Source organism: Podarcis melisellensis (genome assembly GCF_964234715.1).
Source record: "Podarcis melisellensis genome assembly, chromosome: Z".
Classification (NCBI taxonomy): domain Eukaryota; kingdom Metazoa; phylum Chordata; class Lepidosauria; order Squamata; family Lacertidae; genus Podarcis; species Podarcis melisellensis.
Window position 1 is genome coordinate 17,156,234 of NC_138547.1, and position 18,876 is coordinate 17,175,109.

Below are 18,876 nucleotides of genomic sequence, written 5' to 3' on the forward strand. Positions count from 1 at the left end.
ATAATTCAAGGTAGTTAAAAGACGGAATAAGAAGAAAGCTTGAGATGGGGAAAGGTTGTGGAAATTGTGTGTTTGTGTGTGTTTGTGTATGTTACTTTGGTCATGAGGGAGAAAAGAAAATGAGTACATATGCTGCAAAGATAACAATCAGAAGTTAACCTTGGCATGTTCCTATTTATTATCCAGCTTTCAGCAGCTTGGAAAACAGCAGATTTAAAATACACACACACAAACACATGTCCTTTGTGATCAGAACTAGGGGAAACATTTGATTCAGTTTGCATTTAAAGGTGTACCTACCAAATTCACACTTTCCAAAATAATATGCAAGCTGAAATGCAACCAGCTTTCAGAACCTGCCCTCCTCCAAATTTTGCAATGCAACCCCTGTGGGTTCAACCTGAATGGCCAATAAAACCCAGACTCTAGAGCTCAGCAAAACAGGACATTTATTTAGGCATTTCAGCACAACCTCAACCAGAAAACGCTATATGAAGAGGAAGAAAAAACCCCACAAGCATTTATACGCTTACAAGCAAATGGAAGTAAAGGGGCAGTTGTGTCTATATATGGCAGCACTTCCTTCTACTAGCTTTTACTGGTTTAATCAAGAGGAATAACAACTTTCTTATCTTTGCCTCCTTCCTTTGTCCTCAACAGGTAAAGCAATAGTTCCTGTGTACATGTTGTTCTGTCCTTCTCCCATGGCTCTTTTGGAAACACAGTCTTCACATTCCAACCTTCGCCTGCTCATCCTTTCTCTCACACATTTCAATTTTCTTTCATTCTTTAATTTCCTTATAATTTTATTATCCTTCCACATAGTAAGTGCAAAAATGCATATGCTAGTGTAAAGCGTGCACAAAAGTGCATATCATAGTGGAAAAGGACATACAAAAAAAAACAAACCAAAAAAACCTTCAGCACTAGCTGTTTCAACCTTTTCTCATAGTTTCTCATCCAAGAGCTTGGAGCAGCCAAAAGGAGGCCCACCTAGTCTAGCATCCTGCCCTCACAGTGGCCAACCAGGTGTACCAGTTAGAAGCCTGCAAGCAAGGATCCGAACGCAAAGCAACTCTCCAGTTGCTGTTCCCGTCATCTAACATTTAGAGGTAGAAGTCCCCTGGATATGGAAGTTCTACTATCACAATAAACCACCTTAAAAGGAAAGCCTGGCTGCTGGATCAGGCCAAAGGGGGCTCACCTAGTCCAGCATCCTGTTCTCACATGCACCTGAGCACCTCTCACAGTAAAGGGAGAACATGATCATTGCAGCTAGCAATTCCAAACTTTTTCATAGCTCAGCCTTCTAATGCTGTCTCTGAGGTTGGTGGTATCAAGCTGGAGAAGGGCTATAGCTCAGTAGTAAAGAGTTTATATTGCAAGCAGAAGGTCCCAGGTTCAATCCCCGCTGGTATCTCCAGGTAAGGATGGAATAGATTCCTGACTAAAATCCCAGTCAATGTAGACAGTGTAGACAGTACTGAATTAGATGGTTTGACTCAGTATAAGACTGCCTCCTGAGTTCCTCATCCAGTATATCCCTGTGACCCAAATATTTTGTCATTTCAGTGGAACAGGGTAAGGCAAACCCGTCCTTCCTTGCACATCCAGGTTCGCTCTCTCAAAGCCCTTCCTGCCTTTTTGAGCAGGGAGGCAGCTCAGAAGGCAGAGAGCGTTTGTCCCTCTGGGGAGAATGTCAACTTTGCTAAAAGGGTGTTGACTGCAACGGGGAAACCAGGTTAAAACTCCAGAAGAGGCACAGGCAGCCTTGGGGAAAGGATGACTTAAAGGCTCAGAGTCGCTAGTGGCTGAGAGCTCTGCATGATTCAGAGTGTGAACTGCCAGGGGATGCCAAGGAGAGGTTTCCAGAAAAATCTTTTTCTCACTATAAATTTGGGTGGGGAGATATTAGGGTCCATCACTCTCACCTCCTTCACAGTTCGGAAGCTGCCTTATAAAGAGTCAGACCAGTGATCCATCTCGCTTAGTACTGTCTGCAGTGGCTGGGAGGAGGAGAGTTATCTTGTATTGAAATCCTGCTTGCAGGTTTTCTACAGGAGGCATCTATTTGGCCATTGTCAGATCAGGATACAGGACTGGGTGGGCCACTGGCCTGATCCTGTGACACAGCTCCCCTTAGTGTCTGCCTTTGCTGTCCCCAGTTGCTTTGAGCCCACAAAATGGGAAGACTGGTCTTCCACAGGAGCTGGTGTTTATTCTGGCAAATTGACAACGTGTTCAAAATCAAAAAGCTTTGAACCTTGGTTTTCCAGTCACAGTCCTCATTAAATCCCTACAACATCCCTCTAAGGTAGAATGGACTGAGACACAGTGACTGGTTCCCAAGGTCACATTGAGTGAGCTTCATGGCAGAATAGGGAATTTGAACCCTGGTCTCTCTCCCATTTCAACCACTGCAATACACTGTCTTTTTTTTTTTCCACCGCTCCATGTGGGCCAGCAGGGCTGAAGAAATAAAGGTCCATTTCACCATCTGGAGCAGGTGAAAAGTACCTCTATTTTACAAGGAAAACACCAAGAGGCAACTTTTGTTACTTTGATTGACAGCGCTGCGATTTGCCAAGATCCACAAGCCAAATAATGAGTGAAAATATCAGAGGAAGCACCTTAAATGAATTGCGGCACGTGCAACCTTTTAAAAATGCTCGCTGCTTCAGAGAGTTTGCCCCTCAAAGCCTTCCACAATAAAGAAATGGAAGAAGACACACATGGAATAGGGATTCCAGCTTCAACTCATGCAGTGTGCCCCTTCCTGAAATCCATTGTTGGGATGTTAACAGGCCATTGGAAAATTGCAGGTTCTTGTTTTGGCGACACTGTGGCACAAGGCATGATATTGGGATCACAGAAAATTGCAGAGTCGGAAGAGATCCCCAAGGGTCATCAAGTCCAAACCCCTGCAAAGCAGGAACCACAACTAATAAGAATCCCTAATTATGTTAATGGTGAAAAAGAGAGCGGGTAGCTCTGTCAAACCTAGATGACTCCAAGAAAGGCTCTGCTGAAACAGCTCTAGTTCCAAACTGCTGGGTTGAAGATGGTAAATTTGGTTAGCTCGGAAAACATTTTATGAAGAAGATCAGAGGTACCTAAGCTCTTACCCTCCAGATGTTGTTGGATTCAAACTCCCATCATCCCTGAGCATAGGGTGTGCTGGCAGGGGCTGATTGGAATCCAAAAGCATCTGGAGAACACCAGGTTGCATTTTGGACAGGAACTCCTATCATCCTCCCCTTCTTTCTTGTAACACTATAACTCCAGGTTATACAATGAATATTGGAAGATTCAGGACAGACAGAACATGCAGCACAGAGTTAAACCATGGAACTCGCTCCTCCAGGAGGCAGTGATGACCACTAACTTGCATGTCTTTAAACGAGGACAGGAGAATAAGAATGAACCCTGATTTGAGCCCTCCAATTTGGCAGCCATCACTGCATCCTGTGGCAGAGAGTCTACAGTTCAACTGTGTGGAGGAGTCAAGCCACTTGGACCAACCAGACAGCAAGCTTTGATATCAGAGCTTTTATTGGGTCTGATGGGCTTGGATTTCCCAGGCAAGCCTTTAACATATATGGATAGTGAAGGGCAAAACATCATTCAACCAAAAGAAAGCTGAACACACACAATTCCTCATTTCTGTAGCTGTTAAAAGCACCCTGTGCATGTCGCAAATAAGTCAAACACGACACTCCAAGTACCCAACATTGTGCATGTCAAGGGGAAAAAATAATAATAAGAGCAAAACAGAAAGTAAGGATTGCAGTGTAAACGATTTTTGTTTTTCTACAGAGTTCCCAAGGGGGATGTCATGTTGTCTTTCCAGCTTCAGAACATTATTCCAAAACCCTCCACAACCAAGTTTGTACTGTTTGCATGGAAAGCTGTGGTGCTGCTGTTATGATGTTATTATCCTAGCCTGTCAGATCCATCCCCACAGACCAGCTTCTTCCACAACTTGCCCGGGGGGGCGGGGGGGATACGACACAGGACTGTGGAGCACAACTCCTGAAGTCAACTGATAACAAAGCCTTTATTTATACATATCTGATCATCACAATGCTTTGCAGGGGATTTCCTAGGCATTTTCTGCCATCAGTTATAGTGACTGTCTTAAGTGGTTGTGGGGTTTTTTGTTTTTGTTTTGGCTTTTTGTATTAATGGAACATCAAAAGCACAAACAATCATAGTTACAAAACATAGCAGCAGTACAAAGGTTGTGTTTTTCAAATAGCAGATAACATAGAAAAATAAAAGCAGCAAAACATATCATGAAATCATCACTGTTTGGTGTGGGAAGAGTGTCTTGTATATCTCAATCTGATAAGTAAGAAATTAAATCCCACCAGTGTGGATATGTTCCAAGTGTTCCTTATCCTTAGAAAAACATGATTTGCAAATTGTTTTCTCCACAGTAGCTGGAGTCCATGTATTATTGCACCACAATGACCCTAGCCAGTAGTACAGAGTAGGACCTGTGAGACCAGGGTTCAGATCCCCACACCCCCATGAAGGTATAGGGGGTGCTAGGGGCTCCAGCCCTCTCAATATTTTGCATCAGGGGCCCAGCCCCCCAGTATTGAGGGGGCTGACAACCCCCGTCACCACCAGGTGCCCCCAGCCGGGAGCCGGGAGGGGGCTAGGACGGGCAAGGGCAAGGATCACCCAACCTCCTCCTCACGCGGCACCTGGCAAGAAGGACAAACACGGTCTGGCTCCACACTTCCCTTCCTTCTCCCCGTCATATGTTCCACTGGGGTGGACGCATCACATGACATCAAGAGACATGTCATGTGACATGTCATGTGATGCCCCCCATGTGCGCCTTTGCCCATGAAGCTTACTACATGACCTTTGGAGCCAGCTCTACCCCTCTTCATTTAATGAACAACCCTGTGAGGTAGGTTAGGCTGAGAGGCAGTGACTGGCCCAGGGGGGCTTCATGCAGACTAGAGATTTGAACACTAGTCTCCAGGGTCCTAATCCAATACCCTGACCACTGCACCAGCACTGGCCACCCAAAATTTTATTTTATCACTTATTTATATCCCACCTTTACTCCATAAAGCTCAGGTTGGCATCCATGCTTCCTCCCCTGCCTCGTCCCCCATTCATAAGCACAACCAGCCAATGAGGTAGACTAATGAGGTCATGCTGTGAGTCATGATTTCATGGCTGAGTGGGGATTTGAACCTGGGTCCCCTGAGCCCTGGCCCAGCACTCCTAACCAGGGTAACAGCCCCACCAGCTCAGGACATGTCGTTTTGCAGCCAGTTACAACTTAACCCCATAAGAACAGTGCCCTGGAAAGGCTATCCTATATGCTGTTTAGGATAGCTTGAACTGGTATTTGGGCACAATCCTGCTTTTATTCACCATTTTTACCCCATGGGGCATGGGGAATGCCGGGCATGAACAGAAGTCCAGGGAGCATCTTTAGGTAACTTAACTTAGCTGCAGGCTCAAGGAAGAGGTGGAGAGGGCTGAGAGCATATCCTACCCAATTATGATTCAGTAATCTTGGAATGTAGAGGATTGAAAGCAAAGGAACCTCCCCTCCTGCTCACAAGAATGTGAAAGGAGGAACAAATCCCCATAGCAGAACAGCTGATAAAAGTTCTTCCTACTCAACAGGTCTTCTGCATATGTTTCACTTCCTAACTCAGGCTGGGTACACACAATACATTTAAAAAACACGCAGCTTCCCTTCCAATGAAGCCTGGGAACTGTAGTATTCCTCTAACTGAAGGGTGGCAAACTGAATTTAAGATTAGAAAAAGAAAAAAGACTTTCTTCATGAAGCACATAGTTACTATGGAACTTGCTCCTGCAGGAGGCAGTGACCAGTCACCAACCTAGGTAAAGGGGACCCCTGACCATCAGATCCAGTCGTGGCCGACTCTGAGGTTGCGGCGCTCATCTCGCTTTACTGGCCGAGGGAGCCGGCGTACAGCTTCCGGGTCATGTAGCCAGCGTGACTAAGCCGCTTCTGGCGAACCAGAGCAGCACACAGAAACACCGTTTACTTTCCCGCCGGAGTGGTGCCTATTTATCTACGTGCACTTCATGCTTTCAAACTGCTAGGTTGGCAAGAGCAGGGACCGAGTAATGGGAGCTCACCCCGTCACAGGGATTCGAACCGCCGACCTTCTGATCGGCAAGTCCTAGGCTCTGTGGTTTAACCCACAGCGCCACCCACGTCCCAGTCACCAATCTAGATGGCTTTAAAAGAGGATTAGACAAATTCATTGAGAAGAGGGCTTTTGATGGCTGCTAGCCAGGATGGCTATGTCAGGGATCAGCAAATTTTTCAGCAGGGGGCTAATTCACTGTCCCTCAGACCTTGTGGGGGGGCGGACTTTTTTTTGTGGGGGGGGGATGAACAAATTCCTATGCCCCACAAATAACCCAGAGATGCATTTTAAATAAAAGGACACATTCTACTCATGTAAAACCACGCTGATTCCCGGACCATCCGCAGGCCAGATTTAGAAGATGATTGGGCTGGATCCGGCCCCCGGGCTTTAGTTTACCTACCCATGGGCTATGTTCTGATACCATGGCCAAAGCAAGTGATGCTTCTGAATCCCAGTTTCTGGAAATCACAGGAGGGGGAAAGGCTCTTATTCCTTGATTCCAGCTTGCTGGTTTCCCATAATGGACATCTGGTTGGCCACTGTAAGAACAGGAGACTGTACTAGATGGGCCACTGGTCTGATCCAGAAGTTTTTATGTTTTTTAAAATGTGGGTTTCGCCTATTGGTAAAGTGGTTCCCATACATGAACAGCTAACTCTGTATCTTCTGGTAGTCAGCTTGATTAGTAATCACTCAGGGCAGGGAATAGAGTTGGGAGAAGTGTGGGGTGAGAAATGGGAAATAGACAAGGGGGGTGAGGTGTAAAGAGAGAGGGGCTTGGAGAAAAGTACCGTATTTTTTGCTCTATAAGACTCACTTTTTCCCTCCTAAAAAGTAAGGGGAAATGTGTATGCATCTTATGGAGCGAATGCAGGCTGCGCAGCTATCCCAAAAGCCAGAACAGCAAGAGGGATCGCTGCTTTCGCTGCGCAGCAATCTCTCTTGTTGTTCTGGCTTCTGAGATTCAGAATATTTTTTTTATTGTTTTCCTCCTCCAAAAACTAGGTGCGTCTTATGGTCTGGTGCGTCTTATAGAGAGAAAAATACGGTAAAAGGGGTAGGCAGGGTTGGTGAGCTCAGTGAACAGGGGCAGTAACCCCTAGAGAGAATATATTTCCTGGGGAGGGAAGGGAAGGGAGAGGCATAAACAGGGAGAAGAAATGAGAAGAACAAAGCTCTATGCAAAACCCCTTAGGGTATGGCACGGTTTGGGGAGCATGCCAGCCTGACAAAAGAAATTGTTTCAGTTTGTGTCATGCTGCAACCTGCCTTCTTGAACTGACAGGATTCGAAAAGGCACATTTTAAAGTCTGGTGTTTGGCCAGAGAGGTTCTCGAGCCAAGCCCACTTTTCAAGCCCTTAAAACAGACCACTCCCATATCTCTAGCTTGCTTCCCTGTAGGGACGGCTGCTTGACAGGGGGCAGAATCAAGCTCTCTCCCTCCCACTAGTGAATTTGGAATTTCTATGTGCCAGGTGGGGTGCAGGGGGTGGCTGCTACTACAGTGGTACTTCGGGTTACATACGCTTCAGGTTACATACGCTTCAGGTTAGAGACTCCGCTAACCCAGAAATAGTACCTCGGGTTCAGAACTTTGCTTCAGGATAAGAACAGAAATCGTGCTCCGGCAGCGCGGCAGCAGCGGGAGGCCCCATTAGCTAAAGTGGTGCTTCAGGTTAAGAACAGTTTCAGGTTAAGTATGGACCTCCGGAATGCATTAAGTGCTTAAGCCGAGGTACCACTGTATTCAGAAATGTGGCAGGGGAGGTCTTGTGTGGCACAGCTGCCTCCTCGTTCATTTCCCTCCATGATTTTTTTTAAAAGGATGCTCCCTTGGAAGTTTCTTTTGCAAAAAGAACTTTGTCCCTTGATTATGTCCATGCTCAAGGCAAATCGACTGTATATTGACAAGCTGGAAAGAGTGAAGAGGAAGGTTGACCAAAAGAGTCTGGAAATCAAGCATTATATGAGGAACACTTAAGGGAATGGGTATGTGGAGAAGAAGAGACTGAGAGGAACCACCTTCAGGTACCTAAAGGGTTGTCACATGGAAGATGGAGCAAGCTTGTTTTCTCCTGTTCCAGAGGGTAGGACCTGAACCAACGGCTTCAAGTTACAAGATTAAGAGATTCCAACTAAACATCAGGAAGAACTTTCAGATGGTAAGAGCCATTCAACCGTGGAATGGACTCCCTGGGAAGGTGGTGAACTCTCCTTCCCTAGAGATTTTTAAGCACAGGTTGGATGGTCATCTGCCAGGGATGCTTTAGTGGAGATTCCTGAATTGCAGGGGGCTAGATAAGATGATCCTCAGGTGTCCCTTCCAACTCTACAATTCTATGATCAAACACAATGGCAGGGAACCTATGGTGAGCAGCCCTAATAAGCCCCACCAGGCCTCCCCCTTTTATCCCAAGAGGCTATTTAAGCCAAGAACACCTGTCCTACACTTGACATAAAATCATAGACTTGTAGAGCTAGGAGGGACCCTCAAGGGTCAACTAGTCCAGCCCCCTGCAATTCAAGAATCACAGCCCAAGAAACTCTAACCCTGATAAAAGAATGGCATAAAACTTGTCCGTAGATTTTAACGAACATTGTTTTGCTAGGCCTCTGGGATCAGCTTGATCCACTGGTGCATCTTTTGAACCTGAACACAGAGACACACACACACAGAGAGAGAGAGAGAGAGAGAGAGAGAGAGAGAGAGAGCTGCCTACTTGAAAATAAATCTGCTTAATTTTTTAATAAAAGCTCACTCAAGTTCCTGGAGGCACCAGAGAAGCTTTCAAAGAAAGTCCCCAGCCAGGACTTATTTGCAAGAGTATACTGCAAGTAGTTCAGAGAATATTTTCAAAAATTATGCAACAGCCCCTGGTACTCTACTTCAAATCTTCTGGATGACAATCGATGGCTTCTGCCATCAGCTGCCACTGCCAGTGTAATGCTGTAGAGCTGATTTGCAGAGCTGTCGCTAAAGGCTGCAAACTTCTTCTCTCCCACACTCTCACTCACACACGGAGAGAGATAGAATACAGAAAAAAACATCCCATTAATCAAGCTCACAAACCAAAACCAGCAGATTCCTGTGTCCTGTACGAACAACACGTACTAAAGCATCATTGAAACACATTTTTGCATAATTTATTCTGCATTTTTACACTATTTTGCATAATTTATTATATCTTATATTATATTATGGCTGGCAATTGCTGCACACTTTCAAGCCTATTTCTGCAATCATGAGGGCTAGGTACTTGTTACTGTGTATTCACAAATGGTCAGTGGCGTAGCGTGGGGGTTGAGGGGGGCCGTCTGCACCAGGCGCAACATCTGGGGGGGAGCGCTCGCACTCGCAGCTCTCTGCCCCTACCTGGCTCACTCACTGCAGTGCTGGCTGTGCGAATCCGATCCGAGCCGCCGGGTCGCCGCCCACTGTGGAGGGGGTGGGTGCCAGGCGTGCGGTGCAGAGAGAGAGCGAGGGACTATCTGGGGGAGGGACAATGCAGCGGCCGCCCAGCGCAGCGCTGAGCGCGGGAGAGAACCACACCAGACCAGACCAGGCAGCAGCAAGAAGAAGCTGGCAGCGGCGGCAGGTTAGGGGTTAGGGGGCACAAATTATTTGCCTTGCCCCGGGTGCTGACAACCCACGCTACACCACTGCAAATGGAAGCAGAGATCCTCAGTGTGCTCAGTTCAACATCCAGCACCACACTATCCTCTTCCAAAACCACTAAATACCCAGCTGGGGCTGACCTCTAGCATGATGTCAGAGGCTGCTAAACTGTTCATCATTTACAGCTGGACCATACATGGCATTTGCCAGAGTAATAACAGACAGGTCTCAAAAGGTCTCAAAATTTGTTTTGATTCTCCTGTTTCTATTCTGCTCTTTGTGGGATCTAACATGTTTTCTCTGAAACCACATTCACACCATATATTTAAAACACTCTCATACCATTGTAATTGTTACGGCTTCTCCTCCCAAAGAATCCTGGAAATGATAGTTTGTGAAGTGTGACAAGACGTGCTAGGACAGGGGTAGGCAACCTAAGGCCCGGGAGCCGGATGCGGCCTAATCGCCTTCTCAATCCGCCCCGCGGACGGTCCGGGAATCAGCATGTTTTTACATGAGTAGAATGTGTCCTTTTATTTAAAATGCATTTATGGGTTATTTGTGGGGCATAGGAAGTCGTTCATATATTTTTTTCAAAATATAGTACGGCCCACCACATGGTCTGAGGGACGGTGGACCGGACCCCTACTGAAAAAAGTTGCTGACCCCTGTGCTAGGAGATCCCCAGTTCCCCTCACAGAGCTACAATTCCCAGAGCTTTCTGTGGAAGAGGAATTGCTTGTTAAACCACTTTGGGAGTTATAGCTCTGTGTGGGAACTAGGGGGTCTCCTAACAACTCTCAGCATTCATAAGAAAACTAGAGTTCCCAGGATTATTTTGGGGAAGTCATGGCTGTTCCAGGTGTCATCATAGTATTTAAAATGTTTAGCGCCAGTGGGACACTAATCTTATCTTACCTGATCTGTAGGCCCAAATTAGATGTGATGTGTAAAACAGGTACACTCCAAGATTCCATCTGCATTTAAAACATTACCATACCATTTTAATAGTCAGGGCTGCTTTCCCCAAAGAATTCTGGGAACTGTGGTTTGCAGTGCTGAGTGTTTGGAGGTCCCCAATTCCCCTCACTGAACTACAATTCCCAGAATTCCTTGGGAAATAAGCATTGTAGGACACCAGACTAGATGACAATTCTTTGATTCTATGAACATTAAACCGTTATGGGCGTTGCAGAAGAACTGAGGATAGACAGAGGCAGTGGAGAGTTTTTAAGGAAAGGAAAGGAAAGGAAAGGAAAGGAAAGGAAAGGAAAGGAAAGGAAAGGAAAGGAAAGGTCATCTTGCTAAATCCTATACATGCCTATAGTAACAGAGCAATTTCAGTTCCGTAGATCAGATCTTAAATGCAGGAAGGTGTTGAAAGTCAAGAGATTTTGTCCCTGAGGATGATCCTAATTGGCTCACAGCCCTTCCAGCTCCTTTGTATCTCCAAACAGCCTCCAAGCTGTACGGATAATATTTCTGCTTTTCACACACCAGGGCCGTAATGTTTCTGTGCTTGGAGAAATCCATCTTCCAAGCTGTCCTATTTGGTATTAAAAACTGGTTTCCATAGAAACAGCTAGGTAGAGAGCACAGCAGCTAAATCTTATTTACCAGCTTTAAAAAATGAAAAAAGAATGAGCCTTGATTTTCTATCCCTTTGTATATTTTAGGGGTTAGGCCTAGTAAGCTGGAAAGTCAGGACCATGTCAATGACTCATGGAAGACAGCTATCATTGACTGTGAGCTGAAAATGCTCAACATTGACATTGCCACTCTACTGGAAACCAGGCTCGCTTCAAATGGCTGCCTCTGAGATGGTGTGTACTTTCATTTGAGGAGTGATGGGGTCTGTTGAACCTGGCATGTCTCCACTACTTTATGGAAGTGAGTTGTGGGCAACTTACAACTGCCAGGAACAACACCTCAACACCTTCCACATGTGCTGTGTCAGGAGGATTTTGGGCATCACATGTCAGGGCAGAGTCTCAAACAAAGATGTATTCTCTCAAGCCTACATTCCAGGCATTGTCACACCCATGTCTCAGGGGTGTCTACACTGGCTTGGTCATGTCCACAGAATGGAAGATGGCAGGATCCCCAAGGACACCCTCTGTGGGGAGCTGGCTTCAGGCACCAGACCCGTTGGCAGACCAAATGTGTGTTACAAAGATGTCTGCAAACGTGACATGAAGGCTGACAACATCAACCCTGCCATGTGGTAATCCCTTGCAGACAACCACAGTGCCTGGAGACAGACAGACAGGTCATGCATCAGTAGCAGTGACCAGAAGAGGAATGACCACTGGGGGAAGTGTAGAAGAAACACCCTGCTGCATCTGCAGCAGCACAACCAGACTCATTCATCTGCCCCAGCTGCAACAAAACATGTCTCTCCCCTATCAGTCTCTACAGCCACAGAAGGCACTGCAACCTTCCAACAGTTTGACTTTGCCCCCAAAGGCACACTCCTCCATTGCCTCCTGAGACAGGTGGATACCAACAAAAACAGGCTAAGTCTCTACACTGCACATCCAAAAGTAGTAAATTGAAAGCACAACAAGGAATGGCTTTATTTTATTTTTTTTTAAAAAGTGTGCCAATTAGAAGAATAAGGGTCCTTATTCACTCATGGATCTCACTCATTTTTAAGGGTCTAAATCGCGAAGCCTCCCTTGGAAATCGCTTGACATTTCATTTCAAGATCAAAGGTGAATGCCATTAGAAAAATTAAACTGGCAAAGTCCCAGCACGAAGGAAGAAGCACATTTCTCCTGCCAATTAAAAGAATTTGGAGGCATGGGAGAGCATGCTAATTATTAACTCGAGGCTGCTGAAATAAACAGCATCTCAAATCAAATAGTTGGACCAGATGCCCACAGAGGAATCTGAAAAAAGCAGGCTCTTGGGGTCTTAAGAAAGACCCTCCACTCTGCCCCAAGGCTGATACGCCTTACCAATAAACACATTCTGCAGATATTTGGTCGCATGTCAGCAAATTCGACAATGACATAGATGCAAAAAGCATTCGATTCCCTCGTTAGGTAGCGGGAGAGATGTTGTAGCTCTGATACATCTTTTCTGCCTCTTCCTCCGCTTCTGACACTTCCTGTGCCCCCTCCCCCATGCCCCCTCCTCTATCTCTGACTGCTCCAACTCTTCCCCTTTCTCTAGCCCTGACTCCTGCCTCATGGGTCTCACCCTCTCTCAACTCAGCCTCTGTCCCCCTGCCTCCGGACCACATTTGTCAGAGTCCTGCCAGTCCTTGACACCCGGGCACAGAACATAGCAGATCTAGCTGAAATGCAACCCAGGGAAATATGCACTGACTGTTGCAAGGCATCCATAATTATTATTATTATGGTATGTCTGTAAAATTATTATATAATCTTAAAAGGGGGCATGGCTGTGAGGGGATGTGATTATCATGAAGGGACCCTGCACTTGTGAATTTGCCACTATGCTATGGGAATGGAGGGGTTGCACACTCAGGCCCCTCCCCCAGCTCCCAAGCAAATTTACAAGACAGTGTAATCGCATTTAGGCTTATTTAGACAAGAGAAGTGGCTCAGCACTTTATAGTGTTTATCCAGCACTTCTGATGCATTTGCCATGTAAATGTTTTTGGGAAAGGTGGGAGGGGGGAGCAAATAAGAAAATATCACACGGAAGGAAGGAGAGCAGAGAGCAACTAATCATGCATTATGTAGCTCTTCCTTTCAGAACACGCGGAGGGTAAAAAGAGATGGTGCTAAATTGAATTGCTAAAAAAACAACAACAACAACAACAACAACCTGGATGTAAAATGCACATCAGAAGATCTATTTCTTCTTGTAAGCAGAAGATCCATCTTGGTCACATCATAATGGCAGAAAAAAAAATGCCTTCTTCACATGTGATGAGTCTGCATGTTAGGGGCAGGAAACCTTTTTCCAATTGAATTTCAGCCCAAAGGCTGCAGCTCTTTTGAGGAAAACCTTCCATGAGCCATGCAATAAAAAAAAAAATCAAAAATAACTAATTATTGTGCAAATATATTTTTTTTGGGGGGGTGCATTTCTGCCCCTCCAGCATCTCCCATCAGCCCAAGTCAGTGTGGCCAATGGCCAGGGATGGTGGAAATGAACTGGAGTCAATATCCGCAGGACTACAAGTTCCCCATTGGGGAGGAGATATTAGTGCCCCCTGTTTCCAGACTGTGACAGAAATCCACATGTTTTGGCTAGCATACACAAAACGGATCTGATTTGAGCAAGAGGCACACTGTTTCTAGGCTCCGGCATGCAAGTCAAAGGCATCTGTGGCTCGTGGACCCAGCAAAAGCTCTTCCTCAGTTATTCAGCCGTCCCTGCTGAATGCAAACGAGGTCATGTCCCTGATGTTCATCAATTAAGGCAAATCCAAAACATTGCCTTAGTTGGCCAAAGCCTCATTTATTCAAACTTCATCAACGTCTCCTGCAGCATTTTGATAATCAGTTACTAATACTGCTGTTCTTTTAAACCTGGCACGGAGAGGAGGGTCAGATGGAAAAGATGTTCATTGAAACATTTCCTCCGTCTCAGCCAAGGGCTGTGGGCTGGTTTCAGGGCAATGAGAGTCATTATTACTGTTACAACCAACGTTTGCCCATTTGCTTTTGCTCTGAAGGCGTCTATGACAGCTGCTCTAGTTCAATGGCTACTAATCAGGATGGCTCTGCCTTTGTGGCCCCAGAATACCAGAAACTGCAGTAGGGGAGAGGGCTCTTGTGCCCGGGTGCTGCGTGAGGGTTTCCCACTGACAGTATCTGGGTGGCTGCTGCAAGAACAGGATGCTGGACTAGATGGGCCAATGGCCTGGTCCAGCATGCTTTTCTGACGCTCTTCGCTGAAAGCAGCAAGTCCCTGGACTCCTAAGAATCTAAGAAGAGAGTCGCCTCTGTTGCCTAATCCCACTTTTGCCTATTGCCCACCCACCAGTGGCATGCAGCCCCCATAAGGTTGCCCACAAAGGAAAGTGGCCCTACAGCTGAAAAAGGTCACACCACCCATTAAGGGGCCCAGAGCTGCACTCTACACTGAAAACACACTTGATGAGGCAGAGAAATGCTGTTTGGTCACACGCTGGTTTGGTAAAATGCTGTTTAGGCAATGCTAGACAGAAGCCACTCCTGCATGCCTGCTATCTGAGGGATCTTAGCAAGACAGAGGTGTGCAGGGAGCCTTTAAATTTCCTGTCCCATGGATGATGCAGGCTAAGGTTCACCCACCCCACACTCCTTATGGGGAAGATGAAAATTCAGCATCTGTTCTTAAAGGTTTTGAGATATAATTCAGGCTCATCAGGAATGGAACTGAACAATGTGGGAATCTTGGGGTGGGGTAGAAGGAGGTGGCCACAAATTACTAACCTTGAGACATGTGGATATGCAATAAAGCACATTTGTGGACGAGTAATTTTGCCAGTTTGTGTGTAAAGACTGGTTCTGACATCTTTCACGCAAAGAAATCTCTCTCACTCACTCACTCACTGTGTTTGTGTGTGTTCAGGTTCAAAAGATGCAACAGTGGATCAGGCTAATCCCTCCAGACATGAGCCACTGCCAGGGGTCAGAGAGTCAAGTCCCCTTCCCCCCACCACAGCTTTCCTAACAATACTAATTAAAAGAGAGGAGGGAGGACCCCCACAGGGCTGTTAGCTCAGCCAAGTCCACCCCACCCCCCATAAACAACAAACCCTTGCAGGAAATCACAGTCTCATGTAGGTATTTGTACTTTAAATGAAAACAACACTCTGTGAAAACGGCACATTTTTATTTTAAAAAATGATAGGTTTTTTTAAGAGTTCCACACTTTTACAATGGCATGGTTGGGTCAGTTCCCCCTTCCCCTCCCTAACATTTTTCTGGGATCTTTTCATTCTGCCGTTCGGTGTCTCTTGTAAGGACAGTCAAACATTTCAATTTCGTGCACTGAATTTTTTTATTTCATTGAAAATATTTTTGATTACTTTTTAAACTTACTATTATTTAATTGTGACTGTTTTGAATTATTTTGTGTTGTTATCTTCCCTGGTGGATTGTGGAAACCACTATTCTGAAAGAGGCTTTTTTGAAAGAAAAAAAATACGGTGGGGTAGGGGTCCCTGGGGGTGAGCTTACGGGAACCGAGAGGAAAGGGGCCCGAAATAAGTTTCAGAACCACTGACCTCCTGGGTGCTTTAATGAGGGGGAACCCCCAGAGGGAGAACCCCATAGAAAGAAGATCTAACTTGAACAGCCCAAACTGGGTCTGCAGGGGGGAAGCCAGCAGAGCAAAAAGCTTGGTCCTGTGGGCGTGCCCTGCTGTTCTTGTCAATGCTGCAATGTGATGATTTCCTTCCAGGAAACGAACATGGGCTGGAGGAAAGAGGGTTGTTTCACTTCACTTTGAGGTTTCACATTTCTAAATAAAGGTCCGTGGAGGTAATCTCAGTATGACCCAAAGGGAGAGAGAGGTTGGCTGTGGGCCATCTAGCAAGTTGGTGGCTGCCCCAGTAACAGCTCTAATTCATGGTCAATACAATACCTGTCCGTCTCTCCCTTTGTCCCTCTTTGTCTCAGCAGAGCACCTGTAGAAAGTCTCAGCTTCTATGTTGGACAGGAGCTGCCAGTCAGTGCAGGCAATATCAAGCTAGATGGGTAATGGTTCCACTCATGTAAGACAGCTTCCTACATTCCATGTTAAAGCAGCCCTTTCTTCAGACCACAGATACTCAAATCTTGTTTTATTCTTAGGGGGGGGAAAGGTCCCAGTTTCCATCCCCAGTGGCATCTCCAGTTAGGGCTGGGGAAACCCTGGAGAGATGCTGCCAGTCAGTGTCAACAACACTGTATAAGGCAGGTGATTGTGTTACCTAGAATCACAAAATTGTAGGGTTGAAAAGAGCTCCCAAGGGTCATCCACTCCAATCCCCGCAATGCTGGAATCTCAACTAGATCATACATTGAAGAATGACCATCCCAAAACCTCCAGGAAAGGAGAATCCCCACCTTTCATGACAATCCATTCCACAGACTAACAGCTCTTACTGTCAGAAAGTTTTTCCTGATCTTTAGTCAGAATCTCCTTTCTTGTAACTTGAATCCACTGGTTTGAGCCCTACCCTCCAGAGCAGGAGAAAACAATCTTGCTCCATCTTCCATGGTACAGCACTTTAGATATTAGAAGATGGCTATCATATCTCCTCTCCAGTCTCCTCTTTTCCAGGTTAAACAGACCCAACTCCCAGAACACAACCACAAGAAGGACACTGACGGGGTAGAAGATTGTCAAAAGTGTGCAAATCTAATTTATGTCAAACGGAGGTGGGGGAGTGGGGAGGCTGTTTTGAAAAGTCTGTGCCATCTTCACAACGGGGAATCCAGAAAAGATATTGTTCTTGGAGAAGACGGGCAGAAATCTTCAAGGAGATGGCTACAAAAGCAGGACAAACCCCCTGCTGTCTTCCCCCTCTGGCTTCCAAAGCTTTGATTTTCAACAAAATAAACTTGAGTCGCCCAGGAATAACTCAACCCAACCCAATCCCCACACCCTTGATCCCAGACCCTTCTTTCCGCCGAAGCTAAGATGAGGGTAAACATGTCCTATGGCCAAAGTGTTTCAAGTTGTGCCAGGAAGCACACATGTGCACTCTTGGTTGGCTTCATAAGAGGATTGGACAAATTCATTCAGGAGAAGGCTATCAATGGCTGCTGGCCACAGTGGCTATGGCTCTGTCTCCACAGTCACAGGCTTCTGAATACCAGTTGCTGGACTTAGCAGGAGGGAAGAGGGCTCGTGGTAGATGGTTCAGGGCAGATAGGGTTAGGGTGGAGTTGGAAATGGTTCAGGAAAGGACAATCGAAATGATCAAGGGGATGGGGCAACTCCCCTACGAAGGAAAAGAAGCAGCATTTGGGACTTTTGATAGAAGTGTATGCAATTAGGCATTCTATGGAGAATGTGGATAGAGAAAATCTTTCTCCCTCTCTCCTAGACGTCCAAACAAGCTGAATGACCCAACATTCAGGACAGAATAAAAGGAAGGAATCTTCATGCAGTGCCTAGTTAAACTATGGAACTCCCTCCCATGACGAGCAATGGTGGCAACCAAATTAGATGGCTTGAAAGGAGGATTGGTCAATAAAATACAATGAATACTGAATACAATGGCCCATCTGAATACTAGCTGCTGCAAGCCACAGGAGTGTGTGTGTGTGTGTGTGTGTGTGTGCACGCGCGCGCGCTTGTACACACTATTCCACACACTAATTCCACACACTAATTGGAATAATGCTAAAGGTCACATCACTTGCCCCATCTGGTCTCTCAGTTGTTCCAGAGCAGGGATGCAACTAATTAAAAAATAAATTGAGCAGGCTTTGTTCAGCCAGCTGAAAGAATCGCTTCACACACGCGCGCACATGCACACACAAAGTGTCTGCTTCCTTATCTAAAGTCCGTAATTAATCAAAGCACACACACTTCCTATTGGCTAGAAATACAAAACTCCATTGGTGACATTATTTCCTGGAGGGCAACAAGCATGAGGCAAAAGGAAAGAAGAGGCTTGTTTCTGGACAATTGTGGGACATGAGAAGGGAGGGGTGATGGGCAAGAGAGGTGACCATCCTGAGCAGCAGAGGCTACTGGGTTCCAAACCTTTTGCAGCACCCCACATAAGAACATCAGAAGAGCCCTGCTGGATCAGGCAATGGCCCATCTATTCCAGCATCCTGTTCTCAAAGTGACCAACCAGATGCCCCATTGGGAAACCCACAAGCAGGACCTGAGGACGACCTCCCTCTCCTCCAGTGGTTTCCAGCAATTGGTATTCAGATGCATTGCTAACTCCAACAATGGAGGCAGAATATAAGGAGAGTCCTCCTGGATTAGGCCAATGGCCAGAAACCTGTTCTCGTGATGGCCAGTCAAATGTCTGTGAGATGCCTGCAAGCAAGATTCGAACACAAGAGCAGCACTCTCTCCTCCTGCAATATTCAGCAACTGGAATTTGGAAGCAGAGCATTAAACATCACCTCTGCTTTGTCCAGGTGTGGTACTTTTGATCCAAAACCTTGCATATGCCTGAG

The 18,876-nt window shown here is 46.1% G+C and overlaps 1 protein-coding gene across 3 annotated transcripts in view; it reads right to left on the minus strand.

Annotated features, from left to right (window-relative positions):
- The window catches only part of VAV2 (vav guanine nucleotide exchange factor 2), a 148,535-nt gene that overhangs the window by 61,881 nt on the left and 67,778 nt on the right, over positions 1–18,876 (minus strand). The window lies entirely within an intron of this gene.